General features: G+C 39.6%; 1 protein-coding gene and 1 non-coding gene across 3 annotated transcripts in view; one reads left to right on the top strand and one right to left on the bottom strand.

Annotated features, from left to right (window-relative positions):
* Nucleotides 1-23,277, bottom strand: part of LOC106882336 (uncharacterized) — a 78,234-nt gene that overhangs the window by 24,337 nt on the left and 30,620 nt on the right. The window lies entirely within an intron of this gene.
* Nucleotides 80-23,277, top strand: LOC106882334 (uncharacterized). Its single transcript, XR_016239044.1, has 2 exons — nucleotides 80-426; nucleotides 21,807-23,277. It is a non-coding gene; the product is annotated as an uncharacterized LOC106882334 (transcript).

The following is a 23,277-nucleotide window of genomic DNA, read 5'->3' as shown; positions in this document are numbered from 1 at the left end:
TTAAAAGCTCTCTTCGACCAGGCTAATCAGCAACAGTAACAGCAACAACACGCCGCTGCTGTTACTACCCCCACCCTTCACAATGCACCAACACACATACCTCCACATATACCACTCTTTATGACAAACAAAAACACCATCATTTCGAAACGATATCAATAATTAAAGTGATCTGCTCTTCACATAAACAAACATACAACTCCACGTCGTCGTCGCCGACGACGACTATCACCGCCAACACTGGCACCAACACCATCATCATCATCATCACCATCACCACCAACAACAACAGCAGCAGCAGCTCTGCAACACATCAGTCCAACACCGTATCACAGTAGGGCAACTCAAGGACGCCATATTGCAGCTGTTGTAAACAATATTCACCATAGCAACCTTCCATAGCAACTGGCTGCACAAACTACCGAGGTAAACCTATTGAAATACTTCCTGTTTGGTTCAGATAAATCATCATCGTCATCATCAGCCTCATCATCATCATCGTCGTCGTCATTTTCCTCATCATCAACATCATCTCGCTAGCTCTCTTTCTCCCTCTTTCTCTCTCTCTCTCTCTTTCGCTTGCCGCCCGGGATCTTTTCAAAACCCTATTCTACGTGACAACCAGTATCTGAAGTTTCTAACTGTTTACTTTAAAAAAAAAAGAATTAATTAAAAAAACCTGACTGAGATTGAACAGATCCGCCCTTCTTCCTTCTATCTATCTACATCTTTTCTTTATTTCTCTCTTTCTCTTTCTTTTCTCTCTCTCTCTCTCTTTCCCTCTCTGCTCGCTCGCTCTCCTTCCCTCTATCTTTCTATAGTTCTTCCTTTCTTTCACGTTTTGTCTCTATCTCGCTCTTTTGCTCACGTTTGCTCGCTTCCCTTCAACCTTTCTACCTCTTTCTTTTCCTTGTCTCTCTCATTCTCCCTCACTCTCAATCTCTCTACTTGTATTACTCTTTCCGTCTCGTGTTTTTCCGGTCTACCGACGGCTTGGTCTGGTGTCTTCCCTTTTCATTGATCGTTATCCACAATTCACTTTTCCTAATCCTGCTCGCACGCACGCACACACACACACACACACACACACATGCACGCACACACGTGTGTGTGTGTGTGTATGCTTTCGTCAGTTTCCATCAACCAAATCCACTCACAAGGAAGGCTTTGGTTGGCTCAGGGTTATAGTAGAAAAGACTTGCCCAAGGTACCACACATACTGAACCATGAACCATGTGGTTGGGAAACAAATTTCTTACACAGACATGCAGGAAGTAAATAGACACCTTTAATTTTCAAAATCTTTTATTTAATACGCAAAGCGAACAATTGAAATGTAATCGATAGGTAGGACTACATACTTTAGTATTTAGTTGACATTCCCTTTGCAGTTTTTAATTCAGAAACTCTTTTTGGCATTGAACTAATGAGCTTTGTGGATTGTCTCTTGTGGAATTTCTGCCCACTTTTCACGCAACAATCGAAACAATTCAACTTTAGATTTAGATTTCTGTTGAGTTTTTCGCATAGCTCTATCTAGTATGTTCCAGAGATTTTCAATTGGGTTCATGTCAGGAGATTGGCTCAGCTAAGGAAGCTTTTTGATCCCATTTTCAGTCAGCCATTGTTGATTCCTTTTCGCTGTGTGGCATGGAGCCCCATCTTCCATGAATGAAAACCATTTTTCGTTATGTTATCGTGTGGATACATCGGAAGTAGTCCTTGCTTAAGTATTTCGATGTATTTTTCAGAGTTTATGCTTCCAACACATTCGATCAGCTCAGATCGACCATTGCTGGTGACAGCTCCCCATACCATTACAGAGATACCGCCTTGTTTCATAGTTGGTTGGAGTCGTTTCAAATCAAATTCTTGATTGGGAAGCCTCCAGACCCAAACATGTCCCCTGTCTGAAAATAATGCAAATCTGGATTCATCTGAGAAAATCACTCTATCCCAAAATGAACTGGATTTTTCTGACATCTCCTTAGCCCATTTCTTTCTCTTCATTATATTAATTGGTTGAAGGAGTGGTTTTCTTCTAGCTGCTCGTCCATAATATTCAAGCATATGTAACACACGTTCTTGGACTAACTTCTAGCTGCTTTGCAATGTCAGAAGCCTTCGAATGGGGCTTGTTTTCCACAATTCTCTTCAAACAGCGAAGCTTCCTTTCCGAGGGCCCGGGTCAGCCGGGACGAGAATCTGTTGATTCTTTTCCTTAGCTTTTGAATTGCACTTTAATTCTATTAACACTAGCAAGAGGAATTTGAAGATCTTTGGCAATTTTTCGCTGGCTGAGACCAGCCTCGGATTGCCCAACAATACGACCGCTTTGAAAATCTGACAGTTCTGCTGAATTTTCTGTGGCATGGTTACTCTTCACAAATGTTTAATATAATGGCACCTGGAATGAAAAAGAATAATTACATTGTAAATTCTACATATTAAGATGCTTAGATCAGAAATTTTGAAAATTAAAGGTGTTTATTTGCTTCCTGCATGTCTGTGTATATAGTATGATGAATAGTGCCAACGTACGAAACTCTCGGACCTTGAGTCTCGCTGTTACTTCTACTAAATATTAATGACTATATATCATAATCATCATTTAGTGTCCATTTTCCATGCTAGCATGGGTCAGACGGTTTGAATAGAAACTGGTAAGCTGGAGAGCTGTACCAGGCTCCAGTCTGAGTTGACTTGGTTTCTACAGCTGCATGCCCTTCCCTTCCTAATGCCAACCACTCCACAGAGTGTACTGGGTGTATTTTACGTGTCACCGGCACCGGTGCCTTCTGCGTGTCACCGTCCCTGGCCATGACTACGGTTTCGACGTGTCTTCTCAAGCGCAGCAAATTGTCAAAAGTCTCGGTCACTTGTCATCGCTTCTGTAAGACTCAACAACCGAAGATCATATTTCACCACCTTATCCCACGTCTTTCTGGGTCTACCTCTTCTACAGGTTTCCTACAGTTAGAGCTCGGCACTTCTTTACGCAGCTGTCCTCGTCCACGCGCATGCATCACATGATCATACCAGCGCAGTCTCAATAGACTCTTACACTCTGCCGTATGTGCACATTGACATTGTACAACCAGCGGAGCATACTGGCTTCATTTCTTTCAAACCCTCGCATGTCCTCTACATTCACAGTCATGTCTTACTGCCATGTAGCAAGGCATCATACAATCCGCCTTTCACTTTGAAGGGGGGGGGGTCGTTTGTTACCAACGAAAGTAGAAGCTCTCTGAACTTTGTCTTATTCTCACAGCTACACTCTCAGAGCATCGACCGCCACTGTTGACTTAGTCACCTAGGTAACGGAAGCTATCTACAACTTCTAAGGACTCCGCCCCCGGGCATTTGACGAAGTCTATTTTCTGTAAATTCCTAGTGTCTATTGTACCTATCTATCAGCCACGCACCGACATTACTTTCCTTGATAATCTTTCTCTGATTCTGTTGCACCACTTATGTGTCCATAGCTTGCACTGAGTACAGCGTCTCTACCCACATCTGTTCTACATATCGAATAGGTCATCAGCGTAGAGAAGCTCCTAAGAGCAGCTCAACTTAAATTCCATTGTTATGGCCTGGAGGAAGGACTATGATGGCCAAAAGGTAGTTGAGAACCGATCTTTGCTGAACTCCTACTTGTACACTGAATTCATTGCTACACTCGGACGTTAAATGATGATGATGTTATACATACACGCACGCACATATATAGGCGTGGCTGTGAGACAAGAAGTTAGCTTCCCAACCACAAGATGGCACCATGGTCAAGTGTCTTCTACTACAGCCTCAGGCTGACCAGAGATTTGTGAGTGGAATTGGTAGGCGGAAACTGAAAGAAACCCGGTGTGTGCGTGTGTTTATCCCCCACCACCGCTTAACAACTGGTGCTGGGGGGTTCGGCAAAAGAGATTCATAGACTAAGTACAAGGCTTAAAAAAAAGAAGTACTGGGGTCGATTCAATCGACTAAGAATTTCTTCAAAGCTGTGCCCCAGCATGGCCGCAGTCAAATGACTGAAACAAGTAAACGATAAAAGAATATACAGAGAGGGAGGAGGGAGAGACTCAGTCAGACAGACTGTCTCTGTATCTCTCCCCCTCTAACAGTTTCACCTCCAAAAGAAACATTTCTCTCAACTACCCCTCCTCTTGTTTGTCTCCTAGCAACGCAAGCTAACAACATCCGAAGCACGTGGTCACTAACTTACCTCTAAATCGAACTCACATTGTGCAGCACCCGGTTCGATGGTCAGTTGAGTAATTTGGTGGAAAGGGCAGTGGAGGTGAGTTGCGGCCCGCTCTCTATTTTGGGGCGGGACGTTTACAGTGTGTAAACATACATTTATACTTGCATCTGTGTGTATCCCCCTTTTTTTATGTATACATACATACATACCTATATTCGTACGTACAAACAGAGAGAGAGAGAGAGAGAGAGAATGAGAGAGAGGGAGAGAGAAAGACTGACTGACAGAGAGATTGTCGGTAAATCGGTGAATTTCTTGAAAGTAAGGTATATACAAATACATCAATGTATATTTAAGATATCGAAACGAAAACAAATTATTGTTCACTTAGGCTAAGGATCCTAAGCAGCTCGGGTACGATTACTTGTCCTGTAATGGCGGTGCTCCAGCACGGCCACAACCACTCATTGGAACAGATAAGAAAACAACTTTATTTATTGTTTGGAATTTTTTGATGACTTTTATACATCATTACATCTTGTAATTATTTTGTATATGTTGTTTCTAATTAAATGTTTATAAATTACGTAAATATTTATTGTTTTCCGGTAAATTTTCAGATTAACACCCGCACGATTTTCACTTGGGTATTAGGGTTAGGGAATTCCGTCCCTAACCCTAACCCTAACCCTAACCCTGACCCTAAAACCCTAGTGAAAATCGTGCGGGTGTTAATCTGAAAATTTACCAAATAATAAACAATATATTTGTGTTCATTTCAGTATTTCAAATCAACTTTGATGTATTTATATATACCCCTATTACCCTTTTCTTTTCTTTCTTTATACAAATTTAATTGTTTTTCACATTTACCTTAAATTTCGTAAAAATTGGAAGTAAAATGCAGAAGAAATTGGAGAAACAAATAAAATCTAAAAGTTATTGAATGTATTTCTTTGAGAAAAAAAAAATATACAGTTATAGAAATTAAAGTTTTAAACGACTTAAATTGACCTTTTAAACTTAGTTACATATATGGCGGTCTAAGTGTATGTATGTATGTGGTGTTTGTGTATGTATGTATGCGTATGCCTTTATTTAGTTTTAATTCAAGCCTTCTTGCTAATAAAGAGCTGGTTTCTAACCTAGATCCTAGACTTCTTCATTGGAATTTCAACATCAACAACAGGGTATTTTTGTACGTAAGTATGTATATGTGGAGATTTGTATGTTTTGCCTTGTGTATGTATTCTCATGTATATAGTTGCATATCTAGACATACTCATATATATTTAAATGATAAACTTGTGGAAAGTTTTTCAGATTTTTACAGTTACAGTGATGGATTGGATCTGTAGTCTTTAAATTCTCCTTTCTGATTTTGAGAAGCCTAATTTCTGAAGATTGGTATTTAGGCAGTGTCTTACATATCCATAGGGCTCCAATAATTACAGGTATAAACCTGAACTTGTAATCTTGATAGATTAACTGCAGATTTCTCAACCATTCAGCATAGGTATTCTCTTGTTCACTGATCTTCAGCTTTATGTTAACATCCTCTGGGCAGCTAATTTCCAAAACTTTACACAGTTTCTCTTCTCTATCCCAAATCATTATATCAGGCCTGTTGTTGTTGCATCCCTTCAGTCGACAAAATGTGTCCACGGTATTTTACACTGGGTAGTGCAAACTGACACTTTTCACGGCGACATCTAAGTCCATTGTCGCTTAGATGTGTGAGCAGACACTTTAGGTTGTTTAGGTGACTGTTTGCATCTTTCCCACTGACGAGCATGTCGTCCTGGAAGACGGCCACTCCAGGTAGATCATGGGTCAGGTTTTCCATGATCTCCTGAAAGTAACCAGGTGCTGACTTGATTCCGAAAGGGAGTCGTTGTTGCAGGAATACTCCATGGTGAGTGCTGAGTGCGAGTCTGCGTTGACTTTCTGGAGCCAGCTTGATCTGATTATAGGCATCAGCAAGGTCAATCTTAGTATATCCGAATCCACCTCCGAGTTTCTGCATCAGTTCAACTTGGAGTGGCATTGGATGACGGTGATCTGCAAGTTGGTCATTAATTCCCACAGAGTAGTCACCACAAATCCATAGTTTGGGCTTCAGGTTGCTTGAAGCATGTGCTTTACGAATCGGTACCACTGGCGTTCCGTATTCATTGAACTGGACTGGCTTCCAGATTCCCTTGGCAATACCTTCTTCGTAACCTTTGGCCAGGTCATCACGAAGAGCAAACGGGACCAGACGTGCCTTGTGAAAGACTGGTGTTGCGTCCAATTTGAATTTCACTTCCAGTTCAAAGTTCTTGAGACATCCCAATTCTTGCTTGAAAAGATCTGGGAATTCATCACACATGTTGTGACAATCTTGTTGCAGGGAAACATAGGGCTCACTTGAGGTCTTTGGATATAACACTTCTGCACCTTCCCTCTTGGCTTGGCTGTCTATGCTTTTCAAATCTAGAGCAGTGTCCACGGAAATTCCCAGAGTCTGGATAGCATTTCGTTCCAGCAAATTAAGATCAGAGATCTTGGTGACAATGTATGGTATAAGATCCTGCTTACCGGTTGTTGGATCCTTGGTTTGGCCCATGAAAGTTCCTAGAACAGGCAGGTTGTGCTTGCTGGCAGATTCATAGCGATGCTTGACATCTTGCAGCTTTGGTCTTCCAAGTTGTTTCCAGACTGACAAGGAAACAAAATTGCCTGTAGTGGCAGTGTCCAATTCCATTGTGAACAGTCTGTTCTGGATTGTTATTGGCACAATCAGACTATGAGCATCCTGGGAAACTTCGCCTAGGATCGCCTTGACTAGCTCAGCTTTTGTGATTCTTTTCATGGGAGTTTGTGAGTGGCCATTGCGTTGCTGATGTTGTTTTTTCCTACACACCACTTGCAAATGTCCCTTTTTGTCACAAAAATAACATTTGGATTCTTTGAAAGGACAGTCTGTCACTTTATGGGCCTTTCCACATCGGTAGCATTTCTCCTGGTCTGTGGAATAAGACTGCTGATGGTTCTTTTGAGGACTCTTATTCTTGTTCTGTTGGACCTTGTAGACTTGCTTGGTTTTGGAACTGCAGACAGTTTCTTTTGCAACCTTTGCTGCGTCTTCAGTCTCAATGGCAACTTGGACAGCATGGGCAAAATCTAGTTCTGTGTCTTTGATCTTAAAAAGCGCCTTCAGAACCGCTTCATTGTTGACCGACCATATGAATCTCTGTCTCAGAGCTTCATCCTGTGGGTTGGTAATCGATGGAAAATCACAGGTAGCCGCATCCTGACGTATACGTGCTGCCAGCTCCTGGAGAGTTTTGCCTGGCTTCTGTTGCATATCACTCCAAAACTTGAAACGCTCTCTCACAATGAAAAGTTTTCGGTCGAACTGTTCCTTCATGAAGTCAACGATTTCGTCCATTGTCAAGTTGTTGATATCTTTAGGCGGATTTTGTTGAGTAGCCAGATTAGCAAGTTGCTTGTAAATAGTAGCGGTCTGATTGGTCAGGAACACTTGTGCCATGCGTTGTTCAGGTACAGCATTAGCAGCCACAAACGTGCGGAATCTTGACCAGTAATCAGGCCATAGTTCTGTCGTTGAATCAAATGCAGCAAATGGTGGAATCGACACTGTTGTCGAAGCAGCTGAAAAATAGCCACTGGAATCGCCTTCAACTTGTTGGACACCAAACAGTTTTAACAGAGTGTCCATATCTCTCTTATGTTGCTGCATTTGTTGTTCCATTTGTTCCCTAAACGACTTTATCAGCTCTACAGTCTGTTTTTCCGCCATGTTATTAAGATGAACAATTTTACGGCAAAGTATGCATGTAATCCTATCGACGATGCCAATAAACTCTGTTGTATTCCTCTCGGGGGACTCGCAGAGTAAACACAACGAGTTTGTACTATTTAGTTATCACATTTATTTATTAACTATAAACAAAGAACGCACTCACCGAATGTTTGTTATCAAGAAACAAGAATGTTGTCCTCGCCATATATATCAATAACCTCGACAGTCATTCAAAACAACAACGAAACAAGGACCCCAGGCGAACTACTTTGAAACATGGGACTTTAGACGAACAACAAACAAATCCAACGGTCCATATAACAGTTGTGTTTACATTTCATTGAGGTTTTTACTGGGACATTCCACCAGTACTCCTTTTAATTATGAATTGCTATGGCTTCTATCATACTGTGGGTTCTTATCTCTTTGTCTTCAGTGTTATCCTTCCGACGGATTTCATTGTTCTTGCTACAACATCATGTCTCATCGGTAGATAATACCGTGATCACGTTTTCGGACAACTGCTTATGATGTGGGCGATATCTTCAGTGTTAACTCCACAAAGTCTGCATCGGTTGTGTGTATGTGTATATATATATATATATATATATATATATATATATATATATATATATATATATATATGGATGTATGCATGTATGTGTATGTCTGTATGAATGCATGTTTATATGTATGTGTATAGATGTGTGTGTGTGTATGTATGTGTGTTCGTGTGTGTATATGTATTTGTATGAATGAATGTGCTTATATGTATGAATGCCTGTATGTATGTGCATGTGTATAGTTGTGTACATTTGATAGAAAGAGAGAAATGATTATGTCCACATGCACACATATATACACACTTTTAAATATCATTTTAACCACACAACAATGATATGACGCTTTACCCTTCACTTCAATCAGTGCATTTCCTTTCATGTGCTCCCTCTTATTATGTCTTACTTGTTTCAGTAATTAGACTGAAGCCATGCTGGGGGCACCCACCTTGGAGAATTTTTGTTTGAATGAATCGAACCAGGTACTTATTATTAAAGCGATTATTATTATTATTATTAGGGCAGCGAGCTGGCTAAACCATTAGTACGCCAGGAGAAATGCTTAGTGGTATTTCGCCTGTTGCTACGTTGTGAGTTCAAATTCCAGCGAGGTCGATTTCAACTTTCATCTTTTCAAGGCTGATAAAATAAGTACCAGATGAAGGATCTTTCTGGTTAGATCCAATAACCTCATTGCAGGATGTGACAACAAGAATAAAAAGATTAAAATATTCACTGCGGTCGATGTAATCAACTCATCCTCTTCCCCCAAAATTGCTGTCCTTGTGACAAAATTTGAAACCATTATTATTATTGAGTGAGAGAGCAATGCATGTCATCAAAATGACACTGGGGTAAAATATACGAAGTCCAGTATACCCATCATGACTACATGTCTGATAAGGGTACGTTAGGCACATGCATCACAACCATATGTGTGTGACATGGTGATCTCATATCAAGATAAACAGCGCATGACCTTGCAGGTGAGATCTAATTAGAATTTTCTTCAGGTTGAGTAGCCCATCACACTCAAAAGGTCCCTCAATAAGGTTTGTTTAAGGATGAACAAAATACCCATGTTTCCAAAGGTGAATTATCCAAACCCCAAAGAATTCCTCTTAACACATGGATATGATGCTACCCCACTCAGCACATGACCACACCAGCGCAGTCATCTCTCTTGCACGCCACATCTGATGCTTCTTATATCCACCATTTCTCTCAGGGCACTTACACTCTGTCGTGCATACACACTGACATTACACATCCAGTGGATCATGCTAGCTTCATTTCTTTCAAGCCAAGCCTATGTATGTCCTCAGCAGTCATGGCCCATGTTTCACTGCAGTGTAGCATGGCTGTTCGTACACATGTCATACAGTCTACCTTTCACTCTGAGTGAGAGGCCCTTTGTCACCAGCAGAGGTAGGAGCTCTCTGAACTTTGCCCAGGCTATTCTTATTCTAGTAGCAATGCTCTCAGAGCATCCACCCCTACTACAGACTTGGTCACCCAGGTAATGGAAGCTATCAACTACTTCTAGTTTCTCTTCCTGGCATGTGATGGAATCTGTTTTCTGAACATTTTCGGTGTTTATTGCCCCTGTGCATCTGCCGCACACAAAAACTATCTTCCCAGTTAACCTTCCTTTGATATTGCTGCACCTCTTATGTGTCCATAGCTGACACTAGGTACATCTTATGGAGTTTCTACCTACACCTTTTCTACAGATCGAGTAGGGCCATCTACCTGAAGGGGTTTGTCATTTGTCTGCCATCCTACTTACTAGAACTTTGGTTTTTGCTACATTAACTCTAAGGCTCTTCAATTCTAGGCTTTGTTTCCACACCTGAAATTTCTTCTCTAGTTCTGGTAGAGCAAGGTCATCCACATAGAGGAGCTCTCAGGGCAGCCTGTCCTGAATTCCTGTTATTGCCTCGAGGACTATGATGAATAAGAGGGGGCTGAGGACTGGTCCTTGGTGAACCCCTACTTCTACCCAGAATTCTTCGCTATACTCGTTACCGACCCTCACCTTACTGACAGTGTCCCTGTACAGAGCCTGTACAGCTCTTACTAACCACTCATCTATCTCTAGTTTCCACATTGCTCACCAGATAAGGGGGACCCTATCAAAGGCTTTCTCCAATTCAACAAAAGCCAAGTACAGAGGTTTATCTTTGGCTAGGTATTTCTCCTGCAGTTCCCTTACCAGAAATATAGTATCAGCGGTGCTTTCTACCTGGCACAAAACTGAACTGCATCTCATCTAGGCTAACTCTCTCCCTAATTAGTTGGGCTATGACCCTCTCTGTGAACTTCATCACCTGATCCAGCAATTTGATACCCCTGTAATTATTTCTGTCTAAGGCATCACCTTTACCTTTGTAGCAGTTGACTATGGTGCTGCTACATCCATCATTGGGTATGACTCCTTCGTGAATCACCTGATTTACAATACGGGTGACCAGACCATAACCCACACTGCCAGATATTTTAAGCATCTCAGCAGTGATTCCTGATGGGCCAGGGGCTTTCCCTGATTTGATATCCTTAATTGCTTTATCTACCAGGGTGCTATCGATTTTGGTAGCTGGTCCCTTGACTGGGTCAACATTTGGCAGGCACTCCTCCTCCCATTCATTCTCCACATTCAGCAGTCTTTCATAATGGCATCTCCAAGCCTCTTTTTTTGCAGAATCATTCAATGCAAGTGCACCATCATCCATGCGGATACATTTCTCTCCTATGGTATCACAATTTTCTCTCACACACTGTCTTGCAATCCAAAATACTTCAGTTCTTTGGTCCTCATATCGCTGAACATTGGCAAACTTCTTCTTTTCTGCTTCTCCCTTGGCTATATATACCTGTCTTCTAGCCTCCCTTCTGGCTATCTGGTACAGTTCCCTGCTACCCCAACTCTTCCAGGTTTTCCAGGGCTGTTTCTTTGCTACAATGGCTCTGTCTACAGTATTATTCCACCACCACATTACCCTAGGTCTGGAAGGGACTTTTGCACCAGCTGCAGATTTGGTCTGTGGCACTCAGCTGTCATGCTGGGATTTCCAGTTACCCTCTATGTTACAAGTCTGTAGTTCTTCTTCCCTCTCATCAAATTTCTCAATGCGGATGTCCCTAAATCTCTGACCATGTGAAGGGTTCTTAAGCTTCCAAATCCTTCTTTTCCGGATTGGTCTGCTTATTGGCATCCTTCTGGCCTCAAGTCTAAAGTCACCGATGACTAGTCTATGCTGGGGGGATACATTCTTCACCAGGGAGGCTCTTTGTATTTAAGAGCAACCATGCATCCTGCTGTCTATTGAAGATGAAATCAATCTGGCTAGCAGAGTTGCCTGATTGATAGATTATCAGGTGGTTAGCTGGCTTCCTGAAGTTGGTGTTGCAGATTAATAGGTTGCTTACATCACAGAACTCCAATAGCCTAGTTCCCTCTTTGTTTCAGGAACCAACCAAGAAGATTTTATACCTATGTACCTTGCCTGTGAGGACCCTGGCTCCTCTCCACCTTACCTCTTGTATGCAGCATATATCAACACATCTCCATTCAAGCATTTCTACAATCTCACTAGACCTACCTTTCAATGCGTCTACATTGACAGTGCCAACTCTAAAAACTTGGAAAGGAATATGGGAGGGGTATGGGAAGGGGAGATGTTATTCAGCACCTGAAAAGAAGATTTTCGTGTTCGTTTGATAGACATGCTACACCTGTTCTCACTTTTGACCTGTCATCATTCAAACATTCAAGCATGTTAAGACTGTGGCCCCTACTGTAGGTAAAAGTAAGTGCTAGCAACATTGTAAGTGTAAGCATTGTGAACATAAGCATTACTGGGGCTGCAGATATAAAAATAAATAAAATAAATATTAATATTAATATGCCAATGTTAGGTGGACTGGTAAACTGATTGCGTTAGTCCTGGGGGAGAGAGGGGGAGGAAGGAGGGGAGATTGCAGGTATGATAGAGGAGACCACTAGTGAGGGAGGGGGTTTCCAGTGAGATATCCAGTATTGGTGGTGGGGGCAGGAATGAGCGGGCACATTGCAAGCAAGCAAGGATTATTTAAGAGGGAGTTCGAAAAATATTTAGCCAACATGAAAACACAGGAGGAAAAGAAAACCAAGGCTTTAGAGAAATTTGGAAATTACATGAAGAATTAAGGAAGAATTAAGGAGAAAAACTAAGACTGAGAGAGAGAGAGAGAGAGAGAGAGATTAGGATTTGGAAGTTATATATTGAAGAGTCAATTTAAATAATTAGTTGACAAAAGTAAATATTAGTAATAATGCATGTTAGATCCATGAATGAATGAATGAAGTGATCAAAATAGCAAGAGAATAGCTTAGCTTAGCAGTGTATAACGTGGGTGCTTTAATTATTTATGTTTTTGTATTTTTTGTGAATGTATGTTTGTATGTGTGTGTGTGTAGGTATATTTAGCACATTCACAGATATACATAAATACACAAACATATATACATAAAAAATACATAAACATAAGCAATCTAGCTGAAAAAAAATTGAAGAAATATTTTTTACAGCAATTGCCAAAGAAATGCTTTCAGTTTTGATAGACTTACTCTGAAAGATTGTCAATCATCATAATTTAATGTCCATTTTCCTTGCTGGTATGGTTTGGGCAGTTTGACAAGCTGGCATGCTAGAGATCTCCAACAGTCTCCAATTGCCTACTTTGACAAGGTTTCTATGGTTGGATGCTATTCCGAGTGCCAACCACTTTACAGAGTGTACTGGGTGTTTATGAAAGGAAAAAAGAGTTAAAAGAAAAAAGAGAAAAGCACAACAGAAACAAGAAAAGAGAGATGAGGAAGAAGAATTACTTCTAAATGATGAAATGTTTTCTTGGAAAATAATGGAGGAAACAAAGAGAATGAGAATGAAATAAGATTTACTGTTCTTCAAAAATCTAACAAAAATTAGAAGATGAATTTATGTAATAGATTCTCCCAACAAGTTAGACCACAAAAACAATTTAGGTGCAGGCATGGCTGTGTTGCAAGGAACTTGTTTCCGAACCACATGGTTTGGCATTCAGTCTCACTGCATGGCACCTTAGGCAAGTGTCTTCTGCCATAACCTCAGGCTGATCAGTCTTGTGAGAGGATTTGGTAGATGGAAACTGAAAGATGCCCATATATGTGTGTGTGTCTGTGTTTGTCCCCCCCCCCCACCATTGTTTGACAGCCAGTGTTGGTTTGTTTCCATCCCTATAACTTAGTGTTTTGGCAAAAGACACTGACAAGCTTAAAGGCAAAAACAATATCTATTGGGGTCGATTTATTCAATTAATAAATCCTTCAAGGCAGTACCTTTGCATGGCCACAGTCTAATGACTAAAACCAGTAAAAGATAAATTCAGAAAACATTATAAACTGCATGCAAAAGATAGATGACTAGTAAAAGTAAAATTAAGACTTTATACAAACAATAAAAAAGGAATACCCTCAACATGTTGGTATTTTCAATACCAAATATCTCAAAATATGTTCATTGGTGCATTTGGTTGCACTCAAACAGAGTTTGAGAAATGGTTAAGGGAATGGGGACATAGAGTATCCAACAACTGGAAAGTTGGCAATCATTCAATATAACTTACAGGAATGTCATTTTCGATCAGCTGTTAAGGTACAGTGTTTGGTAAATTCCATGAAAAGTTTTTATTTCCTTGTTTTTGTGAGTGGAAATTGACATTGTCCTTGAAAGTAGCATAAAGTGAAAGAGAGAGGAAATGGACATGAACTTGTGTATGAGTTGATGTGGGAAGTTAGATAGAAAGTGTATTTTTGTGTGAGAGAGAGAGAGAGAGTGACTGTACATTTTTTTTTTTTCTCACAGAAAGTCTTTTATGTCTTATTTCTTATATCCTGTTTTAGTCGTTGAATGTTATATTCATTATTTTCATGCACATTTGTGTGTGCATAAATATATCGCTGACCACTATATTTATATTTTTATTCTCTCCTTGTTTCTTTCTGTGTTCCTTTCAGTTGAAGAGCAAAGGCTCGAAACGTCAAAGACTTTCTCTATTCCATTTGTTGTTTACACCACCTGTCTTCGTCTGTTGTTTTCTTCCTAAATTCTCCCATATATATATATATATATATATATATATATTCTCTCTCTCTCTCTCTGCTTATTTTCTCTTATTCATTTCTGTTGAAGAACGTAGGCTTGAAAAGTAAAAGATTTTCTCACTTTTCTCAGCATCAAACTAATACACCAGTTTGTTGTTCATACACCTGTCTTTGTCTTTTGGTTTTCTAGGCAAGTGAAATCGAAATCAAATTCGATGACAGCACCACATGACTGGCATCCGTGCCAGTGGAGCGCTAAGAGCACCATCCGAGCGTGATCGTTGCCAGGACCACTGACTGGCTCCAGTGCTGGTGGTATGTAAAAAGCACCATTTGAACGTGATTGTTACCAGCATCACCTTACTGGCACATGAAAAACAACATTCAAGCGAGGTTGTTGCCAGTGCCGCTGGACTGACTCCTGTGCAGGTGGCATGTAAAAAACACATTTGAGCATGCCTGACTGGCCCTCATGCCGGTGGCACATAAAAGCACCCACTGCACTCTCGGAGTGGTTGGCGTTAGGAAGGGCATCCAGCTGTAGAAACTCTGCCAGATCAGATTGGAGCCTGGTGCAGCATCTGGCTCGCCAGTCCTCAGTCAAACCGTCCAACCCATGCTAGCATGGAAAGCAGACGTTAAATGATGATAATGGTGAGATATATATATATATATATAGCTGAAAAAAGATTAGAGATCTATACAAATCAAATTTTCATATATAAAAGATGGAGGTGGAAATAGTACAGAAGTAAGTCTAAGATATTTCAATTTAAGAAAAAATTTAATAAAAATGATTTTTAAAATTATATAAAGAAAATATTATCGGTTTTCATGTATCTCATCTTATCAAATATTTGTAAAAATTTATAAAAATTTAAAGTAAAACCAGTTTATCTTCTGTCTGGGAGTCAAGAACATATCTGTCTATATATATATATATATATACACACACACACACACACACACACATATCAGCAGCTGCAACAGTATCATTTAACGTCCATTTTCCATGGTGGCATGGATTGGATGGTTTAATAGGAATTGGCAAGGATAGGGGCCGCACCAGGTTCCATAGTTTGTATGGTTTGGTTTCTACAGCTGGATGCCCTTCTTAAATGCCAACCACTCCACAAAGTGTATTGGGTGCTTTTTACGTGACGTCTGGTCCTCTATCATCTCAATTCTGTTATGGTGGGCTGGTCGTCATATCTCAGTCCTCTGTCATCTCCTTCATAAGGCTCAGTATTTTAAGATCAGCCTTCAATACTTCATCCCATGTCTTCCTGGCTCTCCCTCCATATATCTATTTAATAACAGTTTGACTCATCTCCACATGACTTACAGTTTTGTGCATCTATAGGACATGCATCTCACCAGAAGAGTGCAAAATTTTAAACAAACTCATGATGCTTAGGCTTCTGTTGGTCAGATCAGATCACATGGTGTTAATGCTGTGAATGTGACATCAGCTATTTTCAGCTTCCTGCAAACATCCAAACACAGGGCAAAAAGTAAACAGCATAGTGGCTATCGCTTTCACAGTATTACTACCATGTGACTTGAGCTGACCAATAGCGGCCTATCATTCATAAGCCATCTTGAATTCATCTCGATTCTCTCACTCTTCTAATAACTGATGAGATGGATGTGTCCTAAATGCCTACAAAATTGTAAGCAATGTGGTGCTGAGTCAAACTGTTATTCAAAATATTTGTAACACTCACCAAAAGTTTTGAGTGTCACTTTCTTTTATTTCTTCACTCACTTGTATGTATCTGTTTTTTTTTTTTTTTCTTTTAATTGTTTCAGCCATTAGACCGTGGCCATGCTGGGGCACCACTTTGAAATTTTAGTTGAATGAACGAATCAACCCCAGTACTTTCTTTTTAAGCCTGGTATTTATTCTATCAGTCTCTTTTACTAAATCGCTAAGTTATGGTGACGCAAACACACCAACACCGGTTGTCAAGTGGCGTGGAGGACAGACACAGACACAAAGGCATAGATATTTGTATGTATATATATATATATATATATATATATACAACAATATGACAGGCTTCTTTCAGTTTCCGTCTACCAAATCCACTCACAAGGTTTTGGTTGACCCAGAGCTATAGTAGAAGATGCTTGCCCAAAGTACCACACAATGGAACTGAACCTGAAACTATGCAGTTGAGAAGCCATACCTGTGCCTATATGTATAAATGTATGTTTTAATACATCCTTCCATATATTATATAACATCTCTTACCCTGCTTCATAATCTTTTTTTATGTGATATCATAGTGATGGCATATGCTCCAGTGCAAGTATTGGTCAACTGAACCATGCCTGGTTTTATATTCTGTAGGGGCAAGGACTGAGCAGCCAGCAACAATGTGGTCAATACTCTCAATTTTGTCATTGCAGAGTCTACCTCAGTGTGTGCGACATTAGCTTGATAGTTCCAGGTGAGAAGACTCTCATCTTGTGCCACTAAGATAAATCTTTCTGCTTCAACTTTCAAACCAACAGCCACTGATCAGTTTTTTTCCCCAGCTCTTTTGGGGTATTACTCATGTAATGGCTTTTCTTCCACAATCTTGGTATTTCCTTCAAGCTTTCGTGTTTGGCTTTTGTTTTACACTTTTTGCTGCTTTTGTGGGTGGTGTGTCCTCCTTATCATCAGAATCAGGGAGGTTAACCTCTCATCTGTAATTATATGCCTCCTTTGAGATTGAGTGCAGTTTCTTACTCTGTGTTGCCTTAGCAGCTGTATCATCCAGTTGGTGTTCCTTTGGATGTACACTTGAAGCCCTCTTATGGTTGTTTTATAAGACATTTTATGCTGTGCTAAGATTTCGCTTCTTCGATGAACAATTTTCAAGTATCATACAGTGTATTAATAGCTGATCTTTGCAACCGTGTGAGTTTTTGTTCAAGGGGAAATATGTTGTTTTCATTGAGAAATTGATATATCCTTTTGGTGAGGATGGATCTAAGTATTTTGTGGTCAAACAAGTGATGGGCCTGTAGTTTTGGGGGGATTTTGTATCACTCGTTTTAGGGAGTAGGTATGTTATCCCTAATGTTAGCCAGCTTCAAGTCTTTTCAGGCTTTCTGATGATATTAGAGAAGCATTCCGTTAACTGACAGTGTGATAATGAAGCCAGAAGTTAGGGATTTTATCATGTCCAAGACAATTCCACTTATGAGCTTTAGATAGAGCTTAAGTTAGTCCCTGCATTGTAATATTGTTCCATCCCTGTTCTTCAATCTCAGCCATTCTTTCTTCTTCTTCTCTCCCTACCCATTCAGCTCCCTTGTTGAATTCCTTTCTGTCGCTCCATATGCTTTTTCCAAAATGTCATCACTTCTTTCATATCAACTATTTCCCTAACTCTCTGTAGAATTTCTTAGCATCAGTTTTAAATGTCTTATTCTGTTTGTAAAATTTGTTTCTCTTTTCACACCTACATAAAACGTTGCGCTTTCACCTGCAATTTTTTGCCTCACCATCTCTTTTTTTTTTTCTCAAGACTTCATTCATGTTTATTAAATTGTATTTTCACTTTCTAACCATTCTTGTCTTTACATTATTTCTTTTGAAGAGTTCATCTAAGGTCAATAATTCCTGTTAGAAGCTCTTGATTACCTTATTTATGTGCTCTTTCCATATTTTGATTGTACAGTGATTTGATTTGGTATTTGAAACTTTGGTTGTTGATCCCTCTCCTTCATTTCTAGATGTTCTCACAGGATATTGTTTTTTTAACCTCGAGTATTTTCTCTCTATTGACTTCAGCAAATGTGTCAGCCATTGCAGCTTTACGATCATTCCTACTTCTTGTTACTTTACTACTACTTCAGGTTCTAAGTTGCCTCCATCAACATCAAGTTCAGAGCTGTCTCTATCAATAGGTGGAAGTTTTCCTGTTTGTTATTCTCAGTGTCACTATTCTCATCATCCACTTCAGCTTGATTGTCTCTAATTCTCCTGATGTTAGACACTTATTTCGCATGATGCCTCTGCATACTAATTTGACTAATTTGTTTGTATCAGTATATTCACGCATGTCATCCCCTATCATTTCTCTCCATGACTTACTTATACTCTTCTCTTCTCCATCTATTTTTTGTAGTCCTTTCAACGTTTGTTTTATTTGGTGTTTGTCTTAAGGTGTCAGGGTTGATTTCTTGGTTCTGATTTCCCTCAAGATCATTTTCAGAGAAGTTTGTTCCAATTTTCAACTTTTTGACCTCAGGTGACCCTTGTGACGAACAATAAAGAATCCATTTTAACCCTACTGGCAAGGAGTGATTTTTATCACTCCTGTAGACAGATTTGCTTCATCAAGTTTGGAGGGGTCTGTCTACCCTCATTTGGATGGGCTGTACTGTGTTGGTCATCAACATACTGCAGCAATGGGTTAAACATTGTGTGTATGTGTTTTATTGTTTAGGAAGTACAAATTCTTCCCTTATTGCATTGAATCTGTATATTTTGTTTTGGGGCTTTTGTTTTATTAGTGTTTGTATTGTGAGCTGTGAGTTGTGTTCTTCACTTGGGGATCGGCAGTGACATTAAGAAATGGCTCTGTATGTCCAGTGTGAACTTTCTGACAGAACACTACCTCCAGCCATGTGCTGGGGCTTTCTTTTTTCAGAACAGAATTCACCACTATTTCTTGAGAGTACAGCTGCTCCCTTTCCTTTGTCTAGAAAGAAACTTGTTGCAGCTTTTGTGAAAGGCATTTAAATACCACACACACTTGATACTTGTTTGTTTTGTGTACATATGAAGGCTACAATTCAGATGAGTGTAAATTGTATAAACACAAATACTATACTGTTTGATGTATAATTGAGAAAGAGTAGGAGTGGCTGTGTGTAGCAATGGGAATGCATATATGATTAGTTCTCGGACTCACAGTTTCGTTCACAGTTCCAATATAAATCATTCTCACAGTCCCACATGTTGCTTACACTTTCATACATTTTGCTGCAGCAACACATGATTTTCATATCATAACTCCACATGTTGTTGACACATTTTCCTGGGATGATTTACATTAAAAAGTTTTCTTTCGTTTTTTTGGCTCTTTCTTAAATCCAACTTAATGATGATCTCAAATTTAATCTTTTCTCCTAGGGAGCTCAATCGTTAGCACACTGGGCAAAATGCTTAGCGCTATTCCATCTGCTGCTATGTTCTAAGTTCAGATTCTGCCAAGGTAGACTTTGTCTTTCATTGTTTCGGTGTCAATAAATTAAGTACCAGTGAAACACTTGGGTTGATGTAATCAGCTAGTCCCCTCCCCCAAATTTCAGGCCTTGTGCCTATAGTAGAAAAGATTTTTTTTTGTCTTTTTAATCCCAGTTTTGTTGGAACCCCTGAAGTCTTTGCTTGAATAGCAGGCTTGCTACCTGCAGCCTACACTATTTTGCCATCTGTTCTTTTTAACTCTCTAATACTCTCCTGATGATTCTGATTGTGCCGAGGAGACAAATCTTTTGTAACAGCACTTCTGGTCACTGTATTCTGATTTCCTTTATATTCCTCTTGATGCTTTCTGATACCCAAGGACCCAGCAATAATTGACACTGTCTTCACCTTCTTCATTTTCCACTGTTGCATTATCTTGTATTTAAGATATGTCTATTTTTTTACCTTCCTTCTTGACATGGGCATACAAAATTTTCAGTCATAGAGCTCATGGTTCACTGTGTCCATCACCACTAGGTCAAGCACCTGGTCTGTTTGGATTAGGAAATTCCATAGGATTTTGCAGGTCCCCAACTCCAACACTCTCTTTACCTTGTCTTGCCTCTCTCTGGATCCCACTTTTGCTGCTTCATCATGTCACCACAACTTATAATGGTTTGGGGCAAGTCTGGGCATTTGTTCATCATCATCATCATCATCATTATTGGTTTGATTCAGGTTCATTCTTATTCCTGATAGAATTTATGTGGGTAGCAGGTTGCTACCTGTAACCTTAGGCATCCACAAGCTTTCAGTAGTCTTTTAAGCGCTTAAAACCCTCTGGGTAGTCTTTCCTGTTCCTAAGAGGCAAACTTTCTGTAGAAGCTTTAAAAGACATTCCATTCCAATCTCCTTCAACCATTTCTCTATATTTTTATTCACATTTCCTGACTCACCAATTATTACAGGCACAACCTTTATAGTTTTCAAACCCCAAATTCTTGCAATTTCAAATTTTAAGGGATTGTATTTGTCTTTTTCATTTTTCATCCTCTTTCTTTACAAACCTGGAATCAAATGGACATAACGGATTAGTGAGCAATTTTCGCTTTTTCTTATCTATTATTGTTATGCCTGGTCTATTATTATTATTATTATTATTATTATTATTATTATTATTATTATTATATGTTTAGGGTGCCATATTTTTGGTTTTGTACAGTGTATTGTTCTAGAGAGTGTATCAAAACTAAAAGTTTATTTTAAAAGTAATTCAATGATAAAATGATAGTGTGTTCTTAAGATGACAGTAAAAGGTGTTTGCTATTTTGTATATTTAAAAAAAAAATTTGATAAGGCTTACAGATTAAAATGTTTTTGGAATCACATAGACAATATTTTTCATAAGATATGAATAGTTCCCATGAACACTATTTTTTAAATTTCTTCTATTTTTGGATTTCCTGCTATCTGAGACAGATAACACTACTGAGCGCAGCTCTGTGTGCCTTGGGTATGTGCTGTGGTTTGCTGTGATGCTCTTATGGTTACTGTATTGAAAGTGTTTTGCGTAGGATGTGTGCAGTGCCCAGTAGTGCAATTTTCTGTATGTTATATATATTTGTAAGTCCTGGTGTTTTTGTTATGTATTTGTCTGAATATTTTTTTATTATACCTAATGCACCTCCTATGATAGGAATTGTTTCTGTTTTTAGATTCCACATTCGAGTTACCTCTGTTTCCAGGTCTTTGTATTTTGAAAGTTTTTCCATTTCTTTTATTATCATTATTGTTATTATTATTGTTATTATTATCATTATTATTATTGTTATCATTATTATTATTATTATTATTATTATTATTATTATTATTATCGTAGAGATTTGGCTCTTATTATATCTCTTTTTCTCCCACAGGAAACTGCCACTGTGTCCACCATTTCTATATGACGTCGTGTCTTATTAATTGCCCAGCAAAACATGAACTCAGGAAGTATCATACACGTAGTGAACCTCAAAGAAAACACACATCCAAACATTGCAGTGAGTTACCCAGCTTACACAAAATGCAGGAAGCCAAGAATTGGAGGCCCACAGTACACATTCAGCATCACTACAAAAACACCAATCACCAACAACAACAACAATAAAAACAACAGCAAGAAAATCAACTGCAACAGAAACAACAATGCCCCCTTCAGGAACACCAGTAGTACTAATGCCAACAGCAGGAGTTCAACTGGTGCCGTTCCCACTTTCCAAAACAGAAAAGCTGCAGGCTTTAACACTGACAACATCAAATACATTACCACAACACGCATGCACACACTGTATGGTCCAGTTGATTGGCGAGAATGCACTAGCGACAATGCTTGTACATGCCCACTGGGGCGTAGTAGCAGACGGAGCAGTCAGTATCGTTCACCTCAGAAAAAGGAAACGTATGTCCTGAATGCAGAATGCCAGCGCCCTACCCAAGTGCCGCAGCCCTCGTCCTTGGGCAACTTAACATTGGAGGATTTCTTAAGCCAGAGCCCTCTCCAACAGAAGTTCAGCTATAAGTTAAGGAGCAACAAAAGACTGTAGGGAGCACCTGGGGAGAGGGATTATATAACAGGACAGAGACAGAAGAGGAGGAAAGTAGGAAGACATTTTTTTAATGGGTTTTCATGGCCCTCACCGCAGAAACCAGCCACAGTAGGGAGATGTGGGGAAACCAGTTACATTAAGGAGATATTGCAACTGTTATCCTGTTCCTGCCCCCTCACCTTTTCATTGATCCACCAGATATCAACCGAAATAAAGGGGCCTCTATTATATGATTACTTAACATGCCAGAAACAGCAGCCTGGTATCGCCTCCAAATGAGGGACATGGTGCAATGGGTGGATGGTTTGGCTTCATAATGATTATGCAAGTAATGATAGTGTTGATGTGGATGATGATGATGGTAATGATAATGATGATGAGGAGAAGGAGGATGTTAGTGATGATGATGATAACGATAATGATAGTGATTATTAAACTAATTTGTATCCACGGAATTGATTTTATTTTGTTATTTGTTTTCTTCTCTCGTTCTATGATGGCACATCACCACCAATATCACCAACAATGTCACTGCCACCAGTACCACCACCACCATTACTGTCAGCATAAGCACCAATACCACCACACCACTATCATCAACATTACCATGATACTGCCATCACCAATCTATCACCACCACCACCACCACCACCACCACCACCACCACACAAATACCACTTCATGTCCATTACCCCCCCATTTAATTGCTGATATGACATAGTATGTCATAAGTGTCTGTATATTGTCTTTTTTGTCATTTTGGTTGTAAAATAAACGGATTAATCAACAGAGTACAGTA

Source organism: Octopus bimaculoides, chromosome 29, assembly GCF_046866305.1.
Source record: "Octopus bimaculoides isolate indiv1 chromosome 29, ASM4686630v1, whole genome shotgun sequence".
NCBI lineage: Eukaryota > Metazoa > Mollusca > Cephalopoda > Octopoda > Octopodidae > Octopus > Octopus bimaculoides.
This window is presented reverse-complemented; position numbering and strand designations above follow the sequence as displayed.